Source organism: Pleurodeles waltl, chromosome 2_2 (assembly GCF_031143425.1).
Source record: "Pleurodeles waltl isolate 20211129_DDA chromosome 2_2, aPleWal1.hap1.20221129, whole genome shotgun sequence".
Classification (NCBI taxonomy): Eukaryota; Metazoa; Chordata; class Amphibia; order Caudata; family Salamandridae; genus Pleurodeles; species Pleurodeles waltl.
In genome coordinates, this window is record NC_090439.1 from 160,630,180 (window position 1) to 160,652,384 (window position 22,205).

The following is a 22,205-nucleotide window of genomic DNA, read 5'->3' on the forward strand; positions in this document are numbered from 1 at the left end:
TATCACCCACAAGGCTATACATGGAACAGGAACACTTCATCAGAAACAAAATAACCAAATACATTCAACAAAGAAACCTCTGCTCAAGATTGGCACACCACCATACAAGAAAAAGACAATAGGTGGTACATCCTTCCCTGTTCAAGCAGCCAAACTATGCAATTCATTACCCCCAAATATAAGATCCACGGATAACTATCTTGCCTTCAGAAGACTACTCAAGAGTTGACTCTTTCCTTCATAAGCACAATATTCATCACCCTATGTCTCTATCAATCTATCCTCCATCCCCACACTGACTCATCCTAAACCAATTATACTACTTTCATCTCCAAAATAACCCTGCCTAAGCTCTTCCCTCCTCTACCGCATCTAGCTCACCCCAAACCTCAGTTTACTACGATCTCCCAAACAACCCTACTAAATTCTCCCCGATTTATCTCACCTCCGACTCATCAAAAACCCCTCCTGGTACTATGATCTCCCTAACCCCTTTACACAGACTTTTCCCTCCTCCATATCTCCTTTGCTCATCCCAAGCCTCATCCCATTACTAAAAACTCCCTATTAACATTTATGGATTATTCCCTCCTCAATCCCTCCATTACTCTAGGTAATCCAACTAACAAACTCCTATATCCTCTGCTCAATTACTGTACTCATATTTCCCTATACTTATCTATCACTAATTCCTCTTGGGTTCTGGAGTAGCGTGCAACTCTGTGAAAAGTGCTGTGACGCCTCGTTAAGGGTAATAAGCACTATATAAATACAATTACAATATCAAATGTATGGCGTGGTGTAGATCATAAGATGCATGGTGTTAAACATATATTAGGTTTCTAACCAATAACAGTACAACAACATTTTGTGATGGTGGCATGATACAAGATGACCACAAGCGTGCCACCTTTGCTTTTCTCAAATGGTTGGGTCCTTCCAAGGCAAAGAAACCAATTTCTTCACAACTCCTGCCCAAACCCATGTGGGCATCAGATGTCTGTCTGTTGCTGGGTGAATGAAGCAATGTGCATGTTCCGTGATGTTTCTCTTTTAAGCAAGTCTTGCATTACAAGTTGTCTGCATACATTAGTTTAATAAAGGTCATCCCAATTCTGAATACAATTTGCAGACCTTTTTCATCACTGAATATCACAAAATGTGAACAAGACAAGATGGATTCCACATAAAATATAACATGCTTCTACACTAACTTTGCCTTTTGGAGATGTAAACAGTAACAGATAATGTCTTGCACAGAGTCCTTGAGAGCGTATGTGTTTATTGATGTAGTAGTGTATAAACCCTTTCCACTTTACTGGTTAACAGGCACACATAGTGGGTTTGCACACCTCACGTAGAATGAGACTGCACTCCTTTCGGAGCTCAAGTTACTCACATCTTAAGTTTGCAAGTGTCAAATTGCTAGATTGAGCTATTTGCTGTCTGAGCTGACCCTGATGCTGTGTGAGAAGTTCCAGCTTCTCCTGCAGTCTCTCATGTGGGCTCACCAACATCTCCAAGAGCATGGAGTACCAGGGCTGCCTGGTCTAGGTCAGCACGCAAAAGGATGGGTGTAATGGACATCTACCTCATTTTCCTTACCACATATGGAATGAGAGGAAGAGGAGGAAAAGCATAAGCACGTATCCTGGACTGGATCATCCACGATGCATAGCCATCGACTGTGGGTGTGTGTACCTGAAGAACGAGTTACTTACCTTCGGTAACGACTTTTCTGGAGGATACATTAGCTACCTGTGGATTCCTCACCTCATGAATACTCCCATGGCGCCAGCATTCGACGGAAATCTTCTTACTAGTCTCTGCACGTCGACGAGGACGTCACTGTCGCCCACGCGACGCCGTCTGACGTCATACAGGCAATAAGAGGTCCTCGACGACGTGCGGACGTCAGTACCAATCATTTTTTACGTGCATGAGAACAACCAGGCAATGCAATGAAAGAGCAAGGCAACATCCATTATATTGTAAAAATACACCACATTGTATGAATAACTGTAAATCTTTTTATGTACATATATATATATATAAAACTCTCTCTTTTAAAATATATACACACACCAAGTATATACATAAAGATATATACATATATACATATATATATATAAATATATTATATATACATCTATTGCACCCTCAAAGACCAAGAGGAGCGCACTCAAGGATTACTTGGTAAGACCAGAAAGGCAACGGGGAGGCGGGTGGGACCGTGAGGAATCCACAGGTAGCTAATGTATCCACCAGAAAAGTCGTTACCGAAGGTAAGTAACTCGTTCTTCTGATGGATACAACTACCTGTGGATTCCTCACCTCATGAATAGAGTCCCAAAGCAGTACCACGCCCGGCGGTGGGTGCCTAAATGGTCAAACCAAGAAATCCTGCAGCACTGACCGTGCAAAATGGCCGTCCCTTCTAACCTCAGAATCCAAACAGTAATGTTTTGCAAAAGTGTGAAGGGACGACCAAGTTGCGGCCTTGCAGATGTCGACCACAGGAACACCTCTGGCCAAGGCCGAAGTGGCCGACTTAGCTCTGGTGGAATGAGCTCTAATGCCCTCAGGAGGATCCTTCTTTGCCAAAGAGTAACATATTTTAATGCAAAGAACAACCCACCTGGATAGTGTTCTCTTGTGGACTGCCTTTCCTCTCCTCTTGCCCACGTATCCAATAAACAGCTGATCCTCCAGCCTGAAATCCTTTGTTCTATCGATAAAGAAGCTCAACGCTCTCTTTGGGTCCAGACGGTGCAGTCTTTCTTCCTCTTTGGAAGGATGAGGCGGAGGATAGAACGTGGACAAAGTAATTGCCTGAGCCAAATGGAAGGGTGAAACAACCTTCGGGAGGAAAGCAGCCTTGGTCCTCAACACCACCTTATCCCCATAAAAAGTTGTATAAGGGGGCTTTACTGATAAGGCCTGCAACTCACTCACTCTCCTTGCTGATGTTATAGCTATCAGGAAGACTGTTTTTAAAACCAAATACCTCAAGGGGCAAGAATGCATAGGTTCAAAAGGGGACCCCATAAGGAAAGTCAGGACTAAGGACAAATCCCATTGCGGCATAACGAATGGCTTTGGAGGATATTGATTTAGAAGACCTTTCAAGAATCTGATAACAATAGGGGATTTAAATAAAGATGGTTGGTCTGGAAGACATAAGAAGGCTGACAAGGCCGATAAATAACCTTTAATGGTAGCCACTGCACAACCTTTCTGCGCCAGAGATAGAGCAAAAGACAAAACGTCCGATAGATGAGCATGCAAAGGATCAATCTGCCTCTCTCCACACCACGCAACAAATTTAGACCACCTATTAGCGTAGATAGATTTAGTGGAGTGTCGCCTGGCCGCTAATATAACATCCACTACCTCAGGCGGGAGAGAGAAGGAACTCAGGTTGCCCCGTTCAATCTCCAGGCATGTAGGTGCAGACTCTGGAGGTTGGGGTGTAGAACCTGCCCCTGCGACTGCGAGAGGAGGTCTGCCCTGAAAGGGAGACGGAGCGGCGGGCACATTGAGAGTTGGAGAAGGTCGGAGTACCACACCCTCCTTGGCCAATCCGGAGCTATTAAGATTACTAGAGCCCGGTCTTGGCGAATCTTCCTCAATACTCGAGGAATCAAGGGTATGGGAGGAAACGCGTAAAGCAACTGGCCGCACCAGGTCATTTGAAACGCGTCCCCCAACGCTTCCTGCATCGGATACTGAAGGCTGCAGAACAACGGACAATGCGCGTTCTATCGAGTGGCGAACAGATCTACCCGAGGAAACCCCCACCTCTGGAAGATTAAACGGACTTGATCTGGATGGAGACGCCACTCGTGGTCTGCCGAGAAGTGGCGACTGAGACTGTCCGCACGCACGTTCAAAACTCCGGCCAGATGGTTTGCTATCAAGCAAATCCGATGGTCCTTTGCCCAGGACCATAGTCGAAGAGCTTCTCTGCAGAGAAGGTACGACCCCACTCCTCCCTGCATGTTTATGTACCACATCGTGGTAGTATTGTCCGTTAGGACCTGTACCGACTGACCACGAAGGGAAGGGAGGAAGGCCTTGAGAGCCAGACGTACAGCCCGTAATTCTAACAGATTGATGTGAAAAATCTGTTCCTCTGGAGACCAAAGACCTTTGATCTCCAGATCCCCCAGATGAGCTCCCCACCCTAGAGTGGAAGCATCCGTTATGACTGTGGCCACTGGTGGCGACTGCTGGAACGGCTTTCCTTGCGAAAGATTGTTGCTTACAATCCACCACTTCAAATCCACAGCAGCATCTCTGGAGATCTTGACAGTACCCTCTAGATCCCCTCTGTGTTGAGACCACTGCCTTCGGAGGCACCACTGAAGAGCCCTCATGTGCCAGCGAGCATGCGTGACCAACAGAATGCAGGAGGCAAAAAGACCGAGCAGACGAAGGACCTTGAGGACTGGAACTACCGCTCCATTTCGAAACATTGGAACCAAATCCTGAATATCTTGAATCTGCTGAGGCGGAGGAAAGGCCCGACCCAATGTTGTATCCAGTACTGCCCCTATGAACAGGAGGCGCTGAGAGGGCTCTAGGTGAGATTTGGGCTCGTTCACCGAAAAACCCAGGTCGAACAACAACTGGGTTGTTGACTGCAGATGACGCAACACAAGCTCCGGGGACTTGGCTTTGATCAACCAGTCGTCCAAGTAAGGGAATACTGCTATCCCCTTCCTTCTGAGCTCTGCCGCAACCACCGACATCACCTTCGTGAAGACTCGAGGTGCTGAAGTAAGACCAAACGGAAGGACCGCAAACTGATAGTGTTGCGATCCCACCACAAACCGGAGATACTTCCTGTGTGACTTGAGTATTGGGATATGAAAGTAAGCATCCTGCAAGTCGACAGACACCATCCAGTCTTCCATGTTCAACGCCAAAAGCACCTGTGCTAGGGTCAGCATCTTGAACTTTTCCTGCTTGAGGAACCAATTCAAGATCCTCAGGTCCAGAATTGGTCTCAAACGACCATCCTTCTTGGGAATCAGGAAATACCTTGAGTAAACTCCTTGACCCCTTTCCTGCTCCGGGACCAACTCCACCGCGCCCTTTAAAAGGAGGACTTCTACCTCCTGTTCTAGCAACAGGAGGTGTTCTTGTGAACAATACGAAGGGCGGGGCGGGATGAGGGGCGGAAACTCCCGAAAAGGAAGGGTGTAGCCTTTTCCCACAACACTGAGAACCCAATTGTCCGACGTAACAGTCTCCCATTTGGTGAGAAAATGCTGTAATCTTCCCCCTACAGGAGAGGCGTGAGTTGGAAATGGTGGAAGCCTAAGGCTGCTTCCCCTGCTGCACCCCGCCAGAGGATGAGGAAGAGGCAGAGTGCTGCTGAGAGGCTCCTCTGGTGCGGACCCTACCTCTCCCCCTAAAAGATCTATAGGGATGGGAAGAGGCAGGTTGCTGATATCTTCCCCGAAAGGAAGAGGAGGAAGAGCCACGCCCAAATCCACGAAACCTCCTGAAAAATCTGGAAGAGGCTGTGGAAGAAGGAGCTTGGAGCCCTAACGACTTAGCCGTGGCCCTGCTTTCCTTAAAACGTTCCAAGGCCGAATCAGCCTTAGCCCCAAACAGTTTGTCCCCATCAAACGGGAGATCCAACAATGTGGACTGTACATCAGCCGAAAAGCCCGAGTTACGGAGCCAGGCCTGTCTCCTTGCCACCACAGTTGTGCCCATTGCTCTGGCTACCGAGTTGGTGGTATCCAGTCCCGTCTGGATAATTTGGGTCGCAGCAGCCTGGGCATTTGAGACAAGATCCAAAAGACCCTGGGGAAGCTCTGTAAACGAAGAGGAGATGTCATCCATCAGAGCATGAATATACCTCCCCAGGATACAGGTTGCATTGGTGGCTTTTAACGCCAGACTGCAGGACGAAAAAATCTTCTTCGACTGCGCCTCTAGCTTCTTTGAATCTGTGTCCCCAGGCACCGTCGGAAAAGAACCAGGCGCTGACTTGGACGAACAGGAGGCCTGCACCACCAAGCTCTCCGGCGTAGGGTGCCTGGACAGAAAACCAGGGTCAGTTGGAGCCGCCCGATACCTCCTGGCCGCGGCTCTGTGAACTGCTGGGGAAGATGCCGGCCTCTTCCACACCTCTAAAACCGGATCCAGCAGAGCGTCATTAAAAGGTAACAGAGGCTCCGCCGCGGCTGAGGCCGGATGTAACACCTCTGTCAAAAGGTTTTGTTTCGCCTCCACCACCGGCAAAGGCAGGTCCAAAAAACTAGCTGCCTTCCGTACCACTGCATGAAAGGAAGCAGCCTCCTCAGTATATTCCCCCGGGGACGAAAGGTCCCACTCAGGGGAAGTGTCCAGCCCACTGGCCGACTCCAGTCCACGCAGCCCATCACCCGAGTCCTCTAGCTCTCCTTCCTCTAGGGCTCGTTGGTACTCCTGCTCTTCTAGTACCCGGAGAGCACGTCTCCTTGAATGCAGTCGTTGCTCAATCCGCGGAGTCGACAATGCCTCCGCCGAAGTCGGAGATCGGCGCCGATCTTCCGAAGCCACCGACGCCGCATCCGGCGCCACAGGTAACTTCGGCGCCGACTGAAGAGCAGTTGAAACGGATGGACCCACCGGAGTCACAGGCCGAAATCTCGACGTCGACGGGATGGAAATCCCTGGGGCCAATCCTTCCGAAGCCACCGGAGCGGCCACCGGCGCCGACACTGGCGCCGAGCCCACGTTCCCAAACGGGAGAAAGGGCATAAAGGGTGCCGGCCGAAGAGGCGCAGGATCACCCAAAGAAAAGGCCAAAGGCCCAGCCGGAGCACCCCCTGGAGCCATCTGTTGGAAGATGGCATACATCGCATTCAAGAATGCGGAACTATCGGCTCCAGGGGTGGGAAAAGCCGGATACTGGGGTGCCTGTCTCGGAGGCGACCCCGACGCCGGCCTCGGCGTCTGCGCCGGAGAAAACACTTGAGGCTCCAATACCTCAATCACCGACGCCTGTCCAGGTGAAGTTGGAGACGCCGGAGAAGGCAACGGCGTCGAAGGATGCGGCGTAACCGTGGGGCTGACCTCCCATGTTCTTCGGCGCCGATCCGGAGACCTGGAACGAGCCTCCCTTGAATGACGCTGAGATTCTCTACGGCGCCGGGAGTCTCGATGACGCCGATGTCTTGGAGAAGACTTCTTGTGATGCTTCTCCTTTGACTTGGCCATAAACAGCTTCGCCTCACGTTCTTTAAGAGTCTTTGGATTCATGTGCTGACATGAATCACAAGTCGAGACGTCGTGGTCGGAGCTCAAACACCAAAGGCAATCGGAATGAGGATCCGTCACCGACATCTTGCCTCCACGCTCACGACAAGGCTTAAATCCAGACTTTCTCTGCGACATTATTTCCACAGCGAAAGACTACGCAGCAAGATATACACTGTAACCGCAAGAGTAACAGTTGCTCCCTCGAAGATAACCGTTTCGAATGCACGGAAAAAAGGGAACTGACGTCCGCACGTCGTCGAGGACCTCTTATTGCCTGTATGACGTCAGACGGCGTCGCGTGGGCGACAGTGACGTCCTCGTCGACGTGCAGAGACTAGTAAGAAGATTTCCGTCGAATGCTGGCGCCATGGGAGTATTCATGAGGTGAGGAATCCACAGGTAGTTGTATCCATCAGAAGGCAAAGCTTTCACATTTTATATTTTCGGGGGTGGCAAACAGGTCAATGATCAGTGAGCCCCACTGACGCAAGTACCTCTGAAGGACTTGTGTACTGAGTTACCATAGGTGGATCTGCTGATACCTCCTGCTTAAAAAGGTTGCCAAAATCGTTGCCCTTTATGAGGACTGTTTTGCCCTGAATGTCAGAGGACCTCAACATTCAAGTGGTGAAGGTGAGCTTTCCTCTCCATGGGTACGGAGTCTGTGTTAATTGTCATGAGGAAAGGCCTGCAGAGCAACACATTGTTACAACAGGAGAGTGGGCGGAGTTTTGGTATTTTCCAAAACTAGATCCTCACACTGACCACCTGCTTGTGACATTACAGCGTGAGGCACTCGAAGCAGGCACATATGTAACCTGGTGAGCTGCACCAATGCAATGCAAAAAGCCATCCATTACAATCCTTACAGTGAGAGGATAACCTATCTCAAAAAGAGGCAGCAGCACCTTTTGCAATCACAGCACCCTCCCTTGGTTCGATCATGCTCCCCAATTACAGTGCTTAGGATGATACTAGCAAGGCTGTGTCTGCTGGACTGCAGGTGGGACTTTTTGGTGTTATGGTGAATCCTAACTTGTGGAGTAAGGACATTGCTGCTTGAGTGCATGTTAGACACTGTTGACTGCTGTCGCTCTTGATCAGCCTGTCATCTAGGTGCCACCACCACTACTAGACACTTTGTGAACATTCTAGAGCAGTAATTCCTAGAATTTGTGGACCCTCACTTTATCATTACTTGAATATGGGACCCCCCCCAACCCCCCAATCATTATTGGATTTCAGGGACACCCCCGCCCAAGAGCCATTACTGAAAGCTGGGGACCTAATCTGTTAATTTTCTAAGCAGTCCCACAACCCCCCCGGACCACAGGTTGGGAACCACTGTTCTAGAGTCCTTGTGACCCCGAAACAGAAAACTATGAACTAACCGTGCAGTCCACAGAGCAGACGTAAAGGTGGTCTGCAGGATGAATCCAGATGGGGAAGCAGGTATATTAAGTGCAGAACCACCATCAAGTCTTCCTGACAGAGCAGTGGGATGCCTTTGCTTCACGGAGGTAATTTGAAAGTACTCAAACAGGATTTCTTAGTTCAGCAGCTAAAGGTCTAGGATCCGAGGCACCTATTTTTGGGGTATTAAAAGTAGGGGTAAGCACATTCTTTTTGCGCTGGTGTTTGGGCACCAGCTCAAAAGCTTCTTTGGCTAGGAGCGCCTGCACCTCCTCCTTCAACAGATGTAGATGGTCTGGGCTGAGGATGTCTTGGTGAGGTGGAATGTTTGGTAGACTAGTGTGGAAATCTAGGAAGTACCACCATTGTACTTCCAAGAACACCATTCTAATGAAGGTAATTAATTCCTCTCCACTGAGGCACGAAGAACCTCAGTCTTCCCCCCGACAGGTGTTATGTGGTCAAAGGAAGGGAAGGAGAGTCACTGCTTTGAGGGTGGGGTGCCCTGGTTGGAACTGCCAATGAGGTGGCTTTAAAGTGCTGCAGTTACTTCAAAGACTGCTGCTGGTACACCTGTCTTTGGGTGAATGCTAGAGCCTTGGATCTGCCTCAGGGTTGGTGCTTGTGAAAGGTGGACCTTGGGAAGCAGGACTGAAGGGCACCTGTAAGACCTGGCATTTCAGTTAACTTTTTGCCCTTCGACATCCAGTTTTGCTGATATCCGTTTTGCTGGCTTTAGGATTCTGGGCATTTTACCACTAATAACCAGTGCTAAGGTGCATGTGCTCTCTGCTTATAACAACATAATATTGGCTTACCCACAACTGGCATATCTAATTTAATTATAAGTCCCTAGTAAAGTGCACTACATTTGCCCAAGGCCTGTAAATTAAACGCAACTGATGGGCCTGAAGCACTGATTGCGCTACCCACTTCAGCAGCTCTTCAAACATGGCTCAGGCCCGCCACTGAAAAGCCTGTATGTGCAGTTCCACTACCATATCGACTTGACATTTAAAACCCGTTGCCAAGCCTTAAGATCCCCTCTTATTACATATAGGCCACCCCTAAGGAAGGCTTTGGGTAGCCGATAGGGCAGGGTGCTATGTAACTAAGGGCAGAACACGTACTTTTAGGTTTTAGATATCCTGTTAGTGAAAAAAAAACAAATGAATTGCCAGGTTCACCTGGAAATGTAACTCTGGCCAGGCCCAAACCTTTCTTTTAAATACACATAAGTCACCCCTAAGGTAGATCCTAAATCAGAGGTCTTCAAACTGGGGGGCGGGCCCCCCTTGGGGGGGCCTCAAGTGATCCCAGGGGGGGGTGCCAAACTCTGGGCAAAAGAAATATTATACAGATAACATGCCTTTGTTTCAAGCAGAAGCATGTTATTGCAGTTTTAAAAAGGTAACTGTACCTAATTGCAATGTTTATATAGGTTTAGACCTATTTAAACATTGCCATCTTTCTAAAATAATTGTGAAAAATTCCGAGGGGGGCCCAATGATTTTTATTTTTCAACTGGGGGGGGGCGAGGCACTGAAAAGTTTGAAGACCACTGCCCTAAACAGACCCAAGAGCAAGGAGCAACGTATTTAAAAAGTTGGATATGTACTTTTTCGGTTTACATGTCTAGGTAGTGAAAAACAATTAAATCTGTTTTTCACTACTGCAAGCCTAACTCTTCCATAGGTGGACACTGGAATTGCCTTATTACATTACATTTTATAGGTGCAATTACCAATTGGGAAGACATAGATGCCCCTCCCCCCTCCCCCCCCCACCAAGTTTGGCATCTCTGCAATCACAACTTGATGTTGAAGTCAGATTTTAAATTGTAGTTCTGAAAATGCCACTTTTATAAAGTTAAAACAGATGGCGTCTGGATTCAAGCTAGCCTGCCTGATGAGGGGTGATACCACCAATTAAGTCCCAGGATGCTTGTTTTCAGTACGAGTAGGACCTGGCTTGGCAGTTCGGGCTGGGCTGTTCCAATGGGTGCAGGAGAATGATTTGCATATGGTTGCGCCCCAACTGGGGTGGCATGGTGGGCAGAAAAAATGATGGATTAAACCCAGCTCTGTGCCTGGGGGTGAGTGTGATTGCTTCAGCATTCCATCCATCCTCTGTTCTTTTTACTTTCAGAAAGTTTGTATTTTCTTACTTAATATAATCTAATGCGGTCTAACTGTCTCTAAAAACACATCTAGGTGGGTGACCGCTGGACTCTTGTGCATTTTATCCAGACAGACACACACAAAGGGGGTATAGGTGTGACCAATGGACCATCAACATCCTGATGGTGCATGCTGGGCAGGGTGGGAAAGAAAAGCTGACACACCGGAATGGGCTGGGTCCTGAGCCCACACAAAGGGCTGCATAACCCCCTGTAATGTGTCTGGAGCCAAGGCAGGTGCTTTGTGCACTTTGAAGGCCTCTCTTTGAAGTCTCCCCCTCCTTAGAGGCACCACTGGGCATAAGAACTGGACTTCTGACACCACCAAATGATTGCACTTCTTGGTCTGAGGACATTTTGCCTTAAAGAAGGGCTGCTGTGCTTCTGAAAGGACTGTCACTCTCCTAGACTACTGCACTGTTCTGCCTGGGAGCTGCCCTCCTTGACTGGGAGTGGGAAGGACTGGACCTGCATCTCTACATCCCCAGAATCAAAGTAAGTCCAAGGGTTTGATGATTTGCCTTCTGTTCTTAAGTCTCAGAGCATCAAAGACTTCACTTAACTCTGCTACAGTCCCTGGACTTTGCCAACTGTGAGTCCTGCCTTGCCAAGTGGTGTCAATCCAGTCACAAGCCCTTTGAAATGGGTTCTGCAGCTGTTGCTACAAAAACTCAGGCATCGCCGTCACTGCTGCCACATCTCTCCTCGACACATTGCTGTTGCGGCCGAGGACGAGGGTAGCACAGCACCAATTGTGCAGCTTGCACCCAAGACATTGCCCGCCGCTCCAACACATTCCTTTCGAATCACCAACTGTGCAGCTCAATGACAGCGCATCACCTTCATTGCCAAGGGTTCACCAACGACACATCCCTGACTGCGTGTTTCAGAACTGACGTATCAACTGTGCATCACCTCCTCCGCTCCTCGCCTCAGGTCCTAAACGTTGATGCACCCTCCACCCAAAAGATACTTTTTGAGAAGGACAAGGTTGGTCCCTATATCTGACCCATGCTTTATCACGGTCGCCTTGAGTTTTCAGATCTGATCCATTCTAGCGCGACCAGATGTCCTGGGCGGCACTTAAAGCACTCATTAACTTGGCTATGTCCTTTTTGATTTTCTCCAACATTTGAGCAACTTGAGTGCACAAAAGATGCTATTGCACTTTTGGTTAGTAACTGCAGATCTGGAGCAAAGCGTGGTCCATGGGGGGGGGTAAATGGAGGGGGGGGGGATGCTAGCAATAATGCCTTCCGAAGGAGCATCTAAGGCGCATCTAATATTTCTCATTTGATATGATCTTGCCCTACGCTACAAGCTCCTGTCCTCTCTTCCTATGTGCCTCAGATAGGTATTTGATGAGTCTTCCAGTTCCTTGAAGTTGCGTCTTTCACAGCACTAACATGAGCCAATGAAATAAGCAATGCAATCAGGTGTGGAGGTCACCACACAGCCACATGCTTGCAGGCAGCAGTGCTTCGCTTGCAATCATGTGGCGGAGCATCACCCATTACCTGTACTGAGGCACGTTGGGTGTGCAATGTGTGCAACCAGTCAGTTGGGTGGAATATGACCTTGGACATACAGTGGGTCATCTGGAGCATATTTCTACTTTTACTCCATGGTTGGGGTGTCAACTCTAGCCTTCACTGTCTGCTGAAAGTTACTGCTAGCAGATTTTGTGTGCATGAGGAGGTACTGTACCGATCTCTGTCTTTGCAAAAAGTCTCTAGAAGGAAATCATCTCCATCCTAGACCAAGTTCATTTTCACCTTGTGATGGTGAGTGGCCCTCTGGATTACCCCATGATAAATTGTGGGGTCCTCAGGTGAAAAGGGCTTAGTGGGTTAAGGGTCTAGATCTGGTTCTTCACTGTGATGAGTACTGCAGTGCTCCCATAGGTCATCTCCTTCCCTGGGCACTTGGAGCTCAAAGTATAGGTCCCCAGGAAGGTGTGGCCCACGGGGGTCTGAATCTGTGTAATTAGATGCAGGAGGGGACTGTGAACAGTGAAGCTATAGAGGTGTGAGAGTGTGGGGCTGAAAGTGGCGAAGGGGAATGCCTTGTATACTTTCAGAGCAAGGGGAGGCAGTGGTGGTATCTTGTCCCTGTCCCTAACCCTTTTGGGCCCTGGAGTACACAAGGTTAACCTTTTTTGAGAATACAGAAGTATGTGCAGACTCAGAAGCAAGAGGCTTACAGTACAGGGGTGATGTATATATTGTTCTGACTCCTGTCGCAAACCTCTGGCAGCTGGATTGATCAGTTAGAGGTGTTGGATCAAAACATCTAGGGTTCTATCAGTGCCACTCTTGAAGCAGACCGAGGCAGGAATTTTGGAACCACATTCAGCTCTGAAACTGGGTGTTTGACACTACAGTACTAATGGGGCATCAACAGGCAGAGTGGTTCAGCACCTTTAGGTGGAGTCCTGCTGGGGTCAGCAAAGACACACTGGGTTGAGTGATGCCGGCTAGAAGAGACAAACCCAAAGGTCAATGCCTTTTCAGGCTGGAGTAGGGCCTCGATACTCCTTCTGGAGCAGTGCTCTGCAACAGTCATCTGTTGACAATTTAGCAGTCAAGATGGCTGACCTTGCTGCATGTGCGGTAGGACTGGCTCCCTAAGCATGGGCCTGGTCTTTGATCCAGAGTGCTTACAGGCTATGCACTCTGCCTTCTCTTACTCAATGTCAGAACCTTCAGAGGACATAATTTCTCTGCCCACCCCGGCAACTGAAGAGCTGGATGGTTCTGTTCCTCCTCCTCAGTGCCAAACAGGTCTTTTGATCCATCATGACAAAAAGATCACTTAATTTGTTTTGTAGGATCCCTCACATCAGCCAGCAACATTCTGAGTTAAATTTATAACCTGAAGGTAGTCAAGCAACAACTCCTGAGACTCTAAATGGAAAGTTTTGAGACAGTGACTGTTCCTTTTTTTTTTTTTTTTTTAAAGAAAAAAAGCACATGACTCCTGAAAACAATTAGATGCTTACCTTTCAATATGGACCTTTGACAATAACAGACACAACTGCATTTGTGTAGACCGCTGGTTTCTTTAATTTTACAGTCACATTTTTGAGCTGGTCATGAGACTTTCCTCCAATGTACACATATTGGAAAAACTTTACTCTAGTGAAAATGGAACGACGTTTTCATAGTTTTTCAAATTCCATTGAGGGATGCACTTGTATTGCGTCAATCTCTGCAGAGTGTTAAGGTCATAATGTGTGGAAAGGCCGTTCTTACACCACAGTTCATAAAACGGATCTACTCCTTCATTCCCCTATTATTTGTTCAGCCTTTCTTTTTATGGCAAGCCATCAACTAATGGAGCTGCCCTTGTAAACCCTTGTCCCTTCCATCACGCACACACTTGAGGCCAGTCATAAATGCTTACTTAATCTCATATAATGTCCGCTGCACAGGGCACATGCAGGATCCACGGCCTGACACAAATTCATAGTATTGTATACTTCCATTTCCAAATCTCCTACCAGCCACTCTATTCCAATCCTACCCCACAATTTACTTTCCCGGCCCCTTCAGTTACACTTACTTGGAGATTGTTTCTCATAGGCTGCTTCATATTGGCTGCCACACCGACCCCACGTTGAAACTAAATTGTCCTTCTCCTACTAACACTACCTTTTAGTACAATAAAGTACAATATGCACTTTGAAAACACTCCCTAGTCACTGTATAGGCTAATGTTACGCCACTGGGCAATGATTGAGAGCCTTTCCATGGTATTTCCTACAGTTTTTGACAAGCGTCCTGGATACCTAGGCTTTGACATAGGACTATACCATACCCTACCATGTAAATCTCACAAATAAAGGAAGTTCAATGTATCCCTAAAAGTCTGCACCTCGCCTATAGTTTGGCGCAGTTCTATGTTCTTTAAGAACCTAAGCACCTTAAGAGTGCTCCCTGGCTTTCCAGTATAAGACATCCAAAGGTATCAATTATCCTACCACACAAAGAACTCCGTCTTACACAGCAAATCAATGGCAGTACCCACAAGAGGTCGGCGCTTGCTATAAAACAATATTCAAATATTTTTCAACATCTCTAGTGATCCTACCTAAATATGCCAGAAATCTGACCCAAACCATTCGACTTAAAATCCATATCACTTCAGACTGAGTAACAATTACAATCGACCAAGCCACCACACAAGCATCAATAAAACTTGCCCTCTTATATGTGGACCATGCACAAACCGCAAACAAACTACTAAAGGAGCAAATTACAGGGTACTACAATCTTGCAAAATGACAGATCTACACTATCTAATTCAGCGAAGAGTCTCTGGATGCAGAGCCCTTGGCGAAAATAATACAACTGCACTAATCACAACTTGACCAGACTAAAATCATCAAGAACCTCTTATGTAAGCACTAAACTTCGACTTTACAGAAACATACTTCCACAATCTACCTAAACGGCCTGAACGACATGCACTAAGATGCTGCTGTAGAATTATCAATATATGTAAAATAGATGAGTTATCACCGTATTTCTCACGCTGTGACATACCTCTGCGGACTCCCGTTTAAAATTTCTTTTTTACCAAAGTAGTGCCTTGTGCAAAAATGTATTTACCTGAGCCATGCCAGTTGGTCAGTAAAATAAAGCAAGGTTATCAATCGAGCAGAAGAAAAAATGCTTCCACAAAACTACAAAAATTTCTGAGCATGCCAAGAAGCAATCAAAACTGAATCCTTCATTGTTATGACAGCTTAAGAGTTGAGCTACCACCAGTGCTTTAAATGGGCCGGTACTCTCCGGTACTGAGTACCGGCACTTTTTTATTTTGAGAGGGAGAGTACCGGCACATCTCAAGAAAAACGTAATACTTTTAATTGGAGAGTACCGGCACTTCTCAGAAACAAGCAGGTACTCTGGAACAGAGTACCTGCACTTCTATTTTTCCATTTAAAGCACTGGCTACCACCAGACCTAGATAATCCAGCACTGTGTTGCTCCCAACTGAATCCACTACTGAATATCGACTCCCAGAACATGGTGGTACCATACTTTTGTAGCGTGGTACGAATACTGAAAGTTAAGTGTCTATAGGAAAGCATAGAACTACTCTTCCTAACTCAGCATCTCCATAACTTGAATATATATATATATATATATATGTACCGCATATGTACATATATGTGGGGTTACCTGTTGATATTTTATTTTTCATATCGGTCCTCAATATTGTGCAACATTCTGGGGTCTTCCCAATTAACATAATATATTATATTGTTTGGTGAAGAATAGCTCTACTAATAAGACACTAGTGAAAGAACAACCACTTCTTGTACACTGATTGCATGAAGGATACATGTTGACGTAAAATAACTAATGAAAAAAATTGAAGGAAGAACGAAACTATCAATTTCCGTGTCAAAAGATCATTTCAGAACCCGAAAATAAACATTTTATGCACGTTTCCACTTCACTGAAATGGCGGCGCTAATCCACGTGCACACCCAGGGGCACCTGAATGCTTCCCATGATTCCTTTTTATTTTTAACTGACATTGGAAGTCTGGGGCATTTTTGCCTTAAGGGTGAAATGTTTTACTGGTAAAAATGTAAAACGTCAAATATTTGTTCTGAGGGGTTAATCAAAGTACCCCAACCCCACTTCATGACTTATGTGAAATACTCAAGAGCGGAGTAGAGGAGTGAATGCTCAGTTTTGTTATACAACACTTAAATACTTGCATTTAGCGCAAAGTAAAGTGAAGTTATTTGTAACTATCAAGCGATGAGCAGTAGGTATTAAAACCTAGGTTACCGGAGACTAGTCTCCAAGTTAATCTCTATACCATACACATCACTTTCCCAACAGTGATTTGCATGCTTTAAAGCAAATCATGGAATTGTGCAGAAAGCTGGCAGATAGTTAAGGCTTCACTAACATGATTCCATGTGCCCCACACCTCTACTCGCCTTAGTATGGGATTCAGTCAGCATGTGCCTGTAAGGTGAGGAAAGTGGAAAACTTAACTTCGGTTTTTAAATAGGATACCTGGGTTTTATATAACGTCAGCATGGAGAGAAAGATTGCTTAATACGTCTACACCAGAAATAGCACAAAATACAACCACTCATTTCAATGGATTACATTAACCAGAAGCATTCTATAAAGTGCCTGTGTTTATTTCTCACCCTCCTACAGCATTTTGCAACAATAACATTTATCCCCAAGAATAGCGCAGATGTTTTTGTTGAACTGTCGTGTTTGTCGTTCGCCACAATTTCTAGCAACACCCATTTCCTAAAAGAAAACTATTACCGCAAACATGCACCCTACCTTGAGAAATCTTTATTTCCTCAAATGTTTGGTATACCACAGAAAAAACAATTTCCTTTCTGAGAGAAATTACAATAATTTTTATCTTAAATTGCGGTTTACCCATTTGGTTCGCAGGCCTGTGCTTCACTGAAATATCAAAAAAAGAATTATATAAAATTCAACAAACCAAATTGGCACCACACCTGGATGCCAGCAGGCCAGTATCTCGAGCCAAATTGGCATGGACAAAGACAGCAAGGCGCTACTGCTTGTGGGGCATATAAAAGGGGTTTGTGGTGAAGGGGGAGTTCTGTTGCGCAGATAATCGGCAAGTTGAAGACCAGTGAATCTAAAAATGCAGGGGCAAGAACGGCATGGGTTTAGAGGGCTTTGTAGTTTTTGCTTCGAAAAGGAGCTTGTTGATAGTATTCTACAGAGAGAGGGTAGGTGTCATTTTGAGTGACGATTTGATCTGTTGTCTTTCACTGAAAGGGCTAATGTGATCCCAATGGGGAGGGGAATTCTAAAAGGCTAACGGTTGAGCACAGGATGCAGAGATTTTACAGCTACCCCTAACTAAATACATTTCGCATTCTCAATTAATAAAGCACTTCCCTGGAACCAAAAAGAGGCCAGTTCGATGGTTTAGGTAAAATGATGTGTGCTACAGAAGGATTTGGGTATTTATTGCAATCTGTCTCAAATTATTCAAAGAAATGTCCCTGATGTACAACCCCAATCTCATACTAGTTCCCCCATACCAAACTGAAATAATCTGTCACTATATCTAACTGGGCAGATGTCTAAAGCAACAACTCATCTATGTCAAAGGTAGACTCCATTTTGTTAATAACAAAACATTAGCATAAAACAACAAGAGTCCAAAGTGCAAGTATTCAAAACAGGAGCAAAAATAACAAGCATTTTCAATGCAATGGGTCTCACGTTTGCTCATGTTAGATCTGATCGCGTTGTAAACTCCTAACCCGACTTTTCACCTATCGGGCAAAAGTGCATTTATGTACATAACCCGAAAAAGTGAAATTAACTATGTAAAGCGCTCGACTTCTGCAAAGCGAGATCGCACATGTAAATTAAAGAAAAAGAAGTCCACGAGCCCGATGGAAAACAGTGAGCCTCGCATGCTTTCTGTACTTGGTTGCTGCGCTCGAGGAGGGCTAGCTACCGGAAAAGGCATGACTTATGCGTGCCATCGACTAATCAAAGCAAGCAGATTTTATTAGGCAAGCCCACAAACCAATAAAAAAACACTGACGTGAAGTTGACAGGGCTCTGAGCCCTTTTCTAAATACTAAAACATCTTGCTGCGATACGCATGCGCGAGCGCATGCAACGCAGGCTCGACTCTAAAAATGACTAGTTTGAGAGAACAGGAGAATAATTTAAAAAAAGAGATTTAGAACGGTGCAAAAATTAAGTCACAAAGGTACTGTGTAAGTGCAAGTCCTATCCCCACTGCTGACAACCAATGTTAGAAATGGGGTTTCTGGTCGGCTAGGGTATGCACCTATGCCAGGCAGAACCCACCCACTCTAGTCAGGGACATGTCCAAGATAACCCCTGCTCACCCCCTTGGTAGCTTGGCACGAGCAGTCAGGCCTAACCCGGAGGCAATGTGTAAAGCGTTTGCACAACACACACAACACATGTGATGCAAGATGTACACCACAAAGTAAACACAACACTGAGCTATGTAAAAATAAACTGTATTGCATAAAACATAATTAGGCCGAACATTACAGGTCAGTAATACCCTGCTAGCTTAGCAGTTGTCAGAATGTTACACAAGTTACTAATACTCTGCAAGAATAATCAGTTGTCACAATGGAACACATAAGTACCCAGGATTCCGCAACATAAGCAGTAGTCAGGAGTCACATTAAGTAAATGTACTTACCATATATACATCATACATATCCATAAAAGGAACATTAGAGCACATATGGCAAGACAAAGAAAACGTACATCTTTAGGAAGATAACCCTGGAGCATACCACCCTCCCAGAGTCCCCAAAAGTACCTTATTTTGTAGAGTAAGGCACTCCTAGTGCCTGGTAGATCATGGTGAGGGCCCCTGGCGCTCCTAGGTGCTCAACGGGGCCACATGCTGCTCCTAAGGGAGAGGGGGCGGTCAGCACCCTCTCGATTTCCTGACGGGCCCCTCCTGGGACCAGCGATCAATGGGGCCCCCCCTGGCCCTACAACCAAAGGTGGGGGCCACAACAATTGCCAAAGTGTGGTTATGGGGTTATCGCGCCCCTAAGGCAGTGGCCTGGGGGAAAGGAACTCCCTTTCCACTCCCCCTGCCCTGCGGGATATAGATAGCCGCCCACGTCCTCGAAGCGGCTGTTAGAGTGAGGATACGTTGGAGCAGGGGCCTCCGATGAGGCTTTCATCCTGCTCTGGAGGGTGGCCACACCCAGCACGGTGCACGAGCCACTCTACTCTCTCCTTCTGGATTTCCCTAGAGACAGAAACAGTGCCTACTGGTGCCCTGGGGGCACATCTGGAAGTGCACGTCCCCCGGGGGCACGGCTGGAGCGCGCCCGCTTCTCTTCTCCTCGTGTTGGTGCCCTGGGGGCACTAGGCAGAGCACAACGCGCTCCCACAACAGAATGCACACTGGGGATGCAACAGTGATTCCTCGGCACCCGGGATGTGGCAGTGATGCAGGCAGCCAGGAAGCCCGTTTCAAAGCGCTAAGACATTATCAGCCCGCGTTGCAGCGGTGATTTCGTTCACAGAGAGGTGCCTATGAGCGCCAAGGGCCCCACTACACTCGGCGATAGCGTCCCAGCACATAATGAAGCACCCCTCGTGATGGGGATCGTTACACATGTTAGGGGCCACGACACCCTGCCCGTGGAGACAAGTGAAAACAAAAAGAAGCACAGGGCTGGTGTGCCCAGCACAAGGGATGCAGATGGTGGCAGTTCCTCCTAGTGACCAGGCAGGTCACAGGTCAGCACTGCAGCAGCAGTCCAAGGTGGGTCCTGGTGAGTTCATTCAGCAGTGTCCTGTGTCCAGTTTCCAGTAGGTTACTGGAGTTCCCAGAGTGTCTAAATTGTGGGGAAAAATTCCTCTGTACTTATACTAAATTGCAGTGTATTTGTCAATGATGAGGAGAAGGGGTTCCAACCAGCTACAACTGGTTCCGGGAGTGCCTCTTCTCTCCTTCAGCACAGGCTCCAAACATCAGTGGGGAGTAAACAACCCTATTATGTGAGGCCAGGGCACAGCCTTTACAAATGCAGGTCTGCCCCGCCTCTCCCTTCTCTCAGCCCAGGAAGGCTATACAATATGTAGATGTACCTCTGTGACACCTCCACCCTCCCTGTGTACAGGCTGTCTGAAAAGTACGCACAAAGACCAGCTGTCAGTTTGCCCAGATGAGGACTGGAGCCAAGCTGCAAAAACACCAGAGTCATAAGCACAGATATATGTGCACTTTCTAGAAGTGGCATTTCTGTAATAGTAATAACAAAAATACACCTACACCAGTAAGCAGCATTTCTTATCACTATCAGAACCATACCAAACATGCCTACACTACCCCTCATAAATCAGACAATACCCCTTACACATAAGGCAGGGCATTTCCAATATAACCCTATGAGAAGGCAGCACTCATGGCAGTGAGACACCAAGTTAGGCTGTTTGTCACTACAGGACATGCCACGCAACCTGGCACATGTCCTGCCTTCTACATACATGGCACCCTGCCCATAGGGCTAGCTAGGGCGCACCTTAGGGGTGACTTACATGTAGTAAAAGGGGAGTTCTGGGCCTGGCAAGTAAATTTAGATGCCAGGTCCCTGTGGCAGAAAACTGCGCACACAGGCCCTGCACTAGCAGGCCTGAGCTACATTTGATAGGCTACTTCAGTGGATGGCGCAAGCAGTGCTGCAGGCCCACTAGTAGCATTTAATTTACAGGCCCTGGGTATAGGGATACCACTTTACAAGGGACTTATAGGTAAATTAAATATGCCAATTAGGTATAAGCCAATCATACCAATTTTACAAGGGAGAGCACATGCACTTCAGCACTGGTTAGCAGTGAAAAAGTGCTCAGAGTCATAACGTTAGACAACAAAGGTCAGAAAAATAAGGAGGCAAAAGGCAAAAAGTCTGTGGAATGACCCTGTGAAAGGGCCAGGTCCAACACTAAGGGGCACACGCCAGTCAATCGTGATTTTTCACACAATGCTACCTCAGTTTGGACCTAGACATATGCAAATCCTACTCCAATGGGAACGGTCCAGCCTGAACTGCCAGACCAGATCCTCCCTGAACCAGACCACAAGTAACCGAGGACCAGTTTCAGACTCATTAGCTGGGTATATGTTGGTTCCGGAGGCATAATATGTACGTGCCCATGTCTGGGTATAAGCGTTCCACTTAGGGCATCACCCTGGAGTATATATACATTTTTTTTTTTAAGTGACAGATAGAGTACAGTAGTGGGAAGGGGATGCCCGTGCACACTGTGCTACAAGACTCAAGCTATACCTCAGTGATGAGACCTAATTAGGTCGAAACCCATCTGGCGTTGCTTTACTTCCCATTTGGAGGGGACCTGGCCTGGCAGTTTGGGCTGCATAGTATGTTTTTGTATTGAATGGCACAGTGGGCGAAAAATGATGGTGTGGCATGCAGCCCAGAGGGATTGTCAGTAGCGGAGATTAATTCAAGCATTCCTTCTATCACCTTGCTGCTATTGCCTTTTAAAGCCAACGTGGCTTTCCCAACAAAGGAAATAAAGCTGGAATTAATTTCAGCTCTTGCATAGTTGTTCATCACGACCTAAGAAAATACATGAGAATAGATATTAAGTATGCCACTAACGGGATATTTACAATGGCAGTATGAGCACATGCAAGCAGCAGCCTCTTTTCCTAAGCGTTATGTTGAGCATACTAGTAATAAACAACTTACAATATTCAACTGTACAATTTGTCCTTCACCTTAAGAACAGCTCTAAAGTTGTCCTAGTTATCATCAGGTGACAATACAATG

The 22,205-nt window shown here is 46.8% G+C and overlaps 1 protein-coding gene across 2 annotated transcripts in view; it reads right to left on the reverse strand.

The window, feature by feature from the left end:
• The window catches only part of GALNT1 (polypeptide N-acetylgalactosaminyltransferase 1), a 684,180-nt gene that overhangs the window by 116,635 nt on the left and 545,340 nt on the right, over positions 1-22,205 (reverse strand). The gene's annotated exons all lie outside the window — the stretch shown is intronic.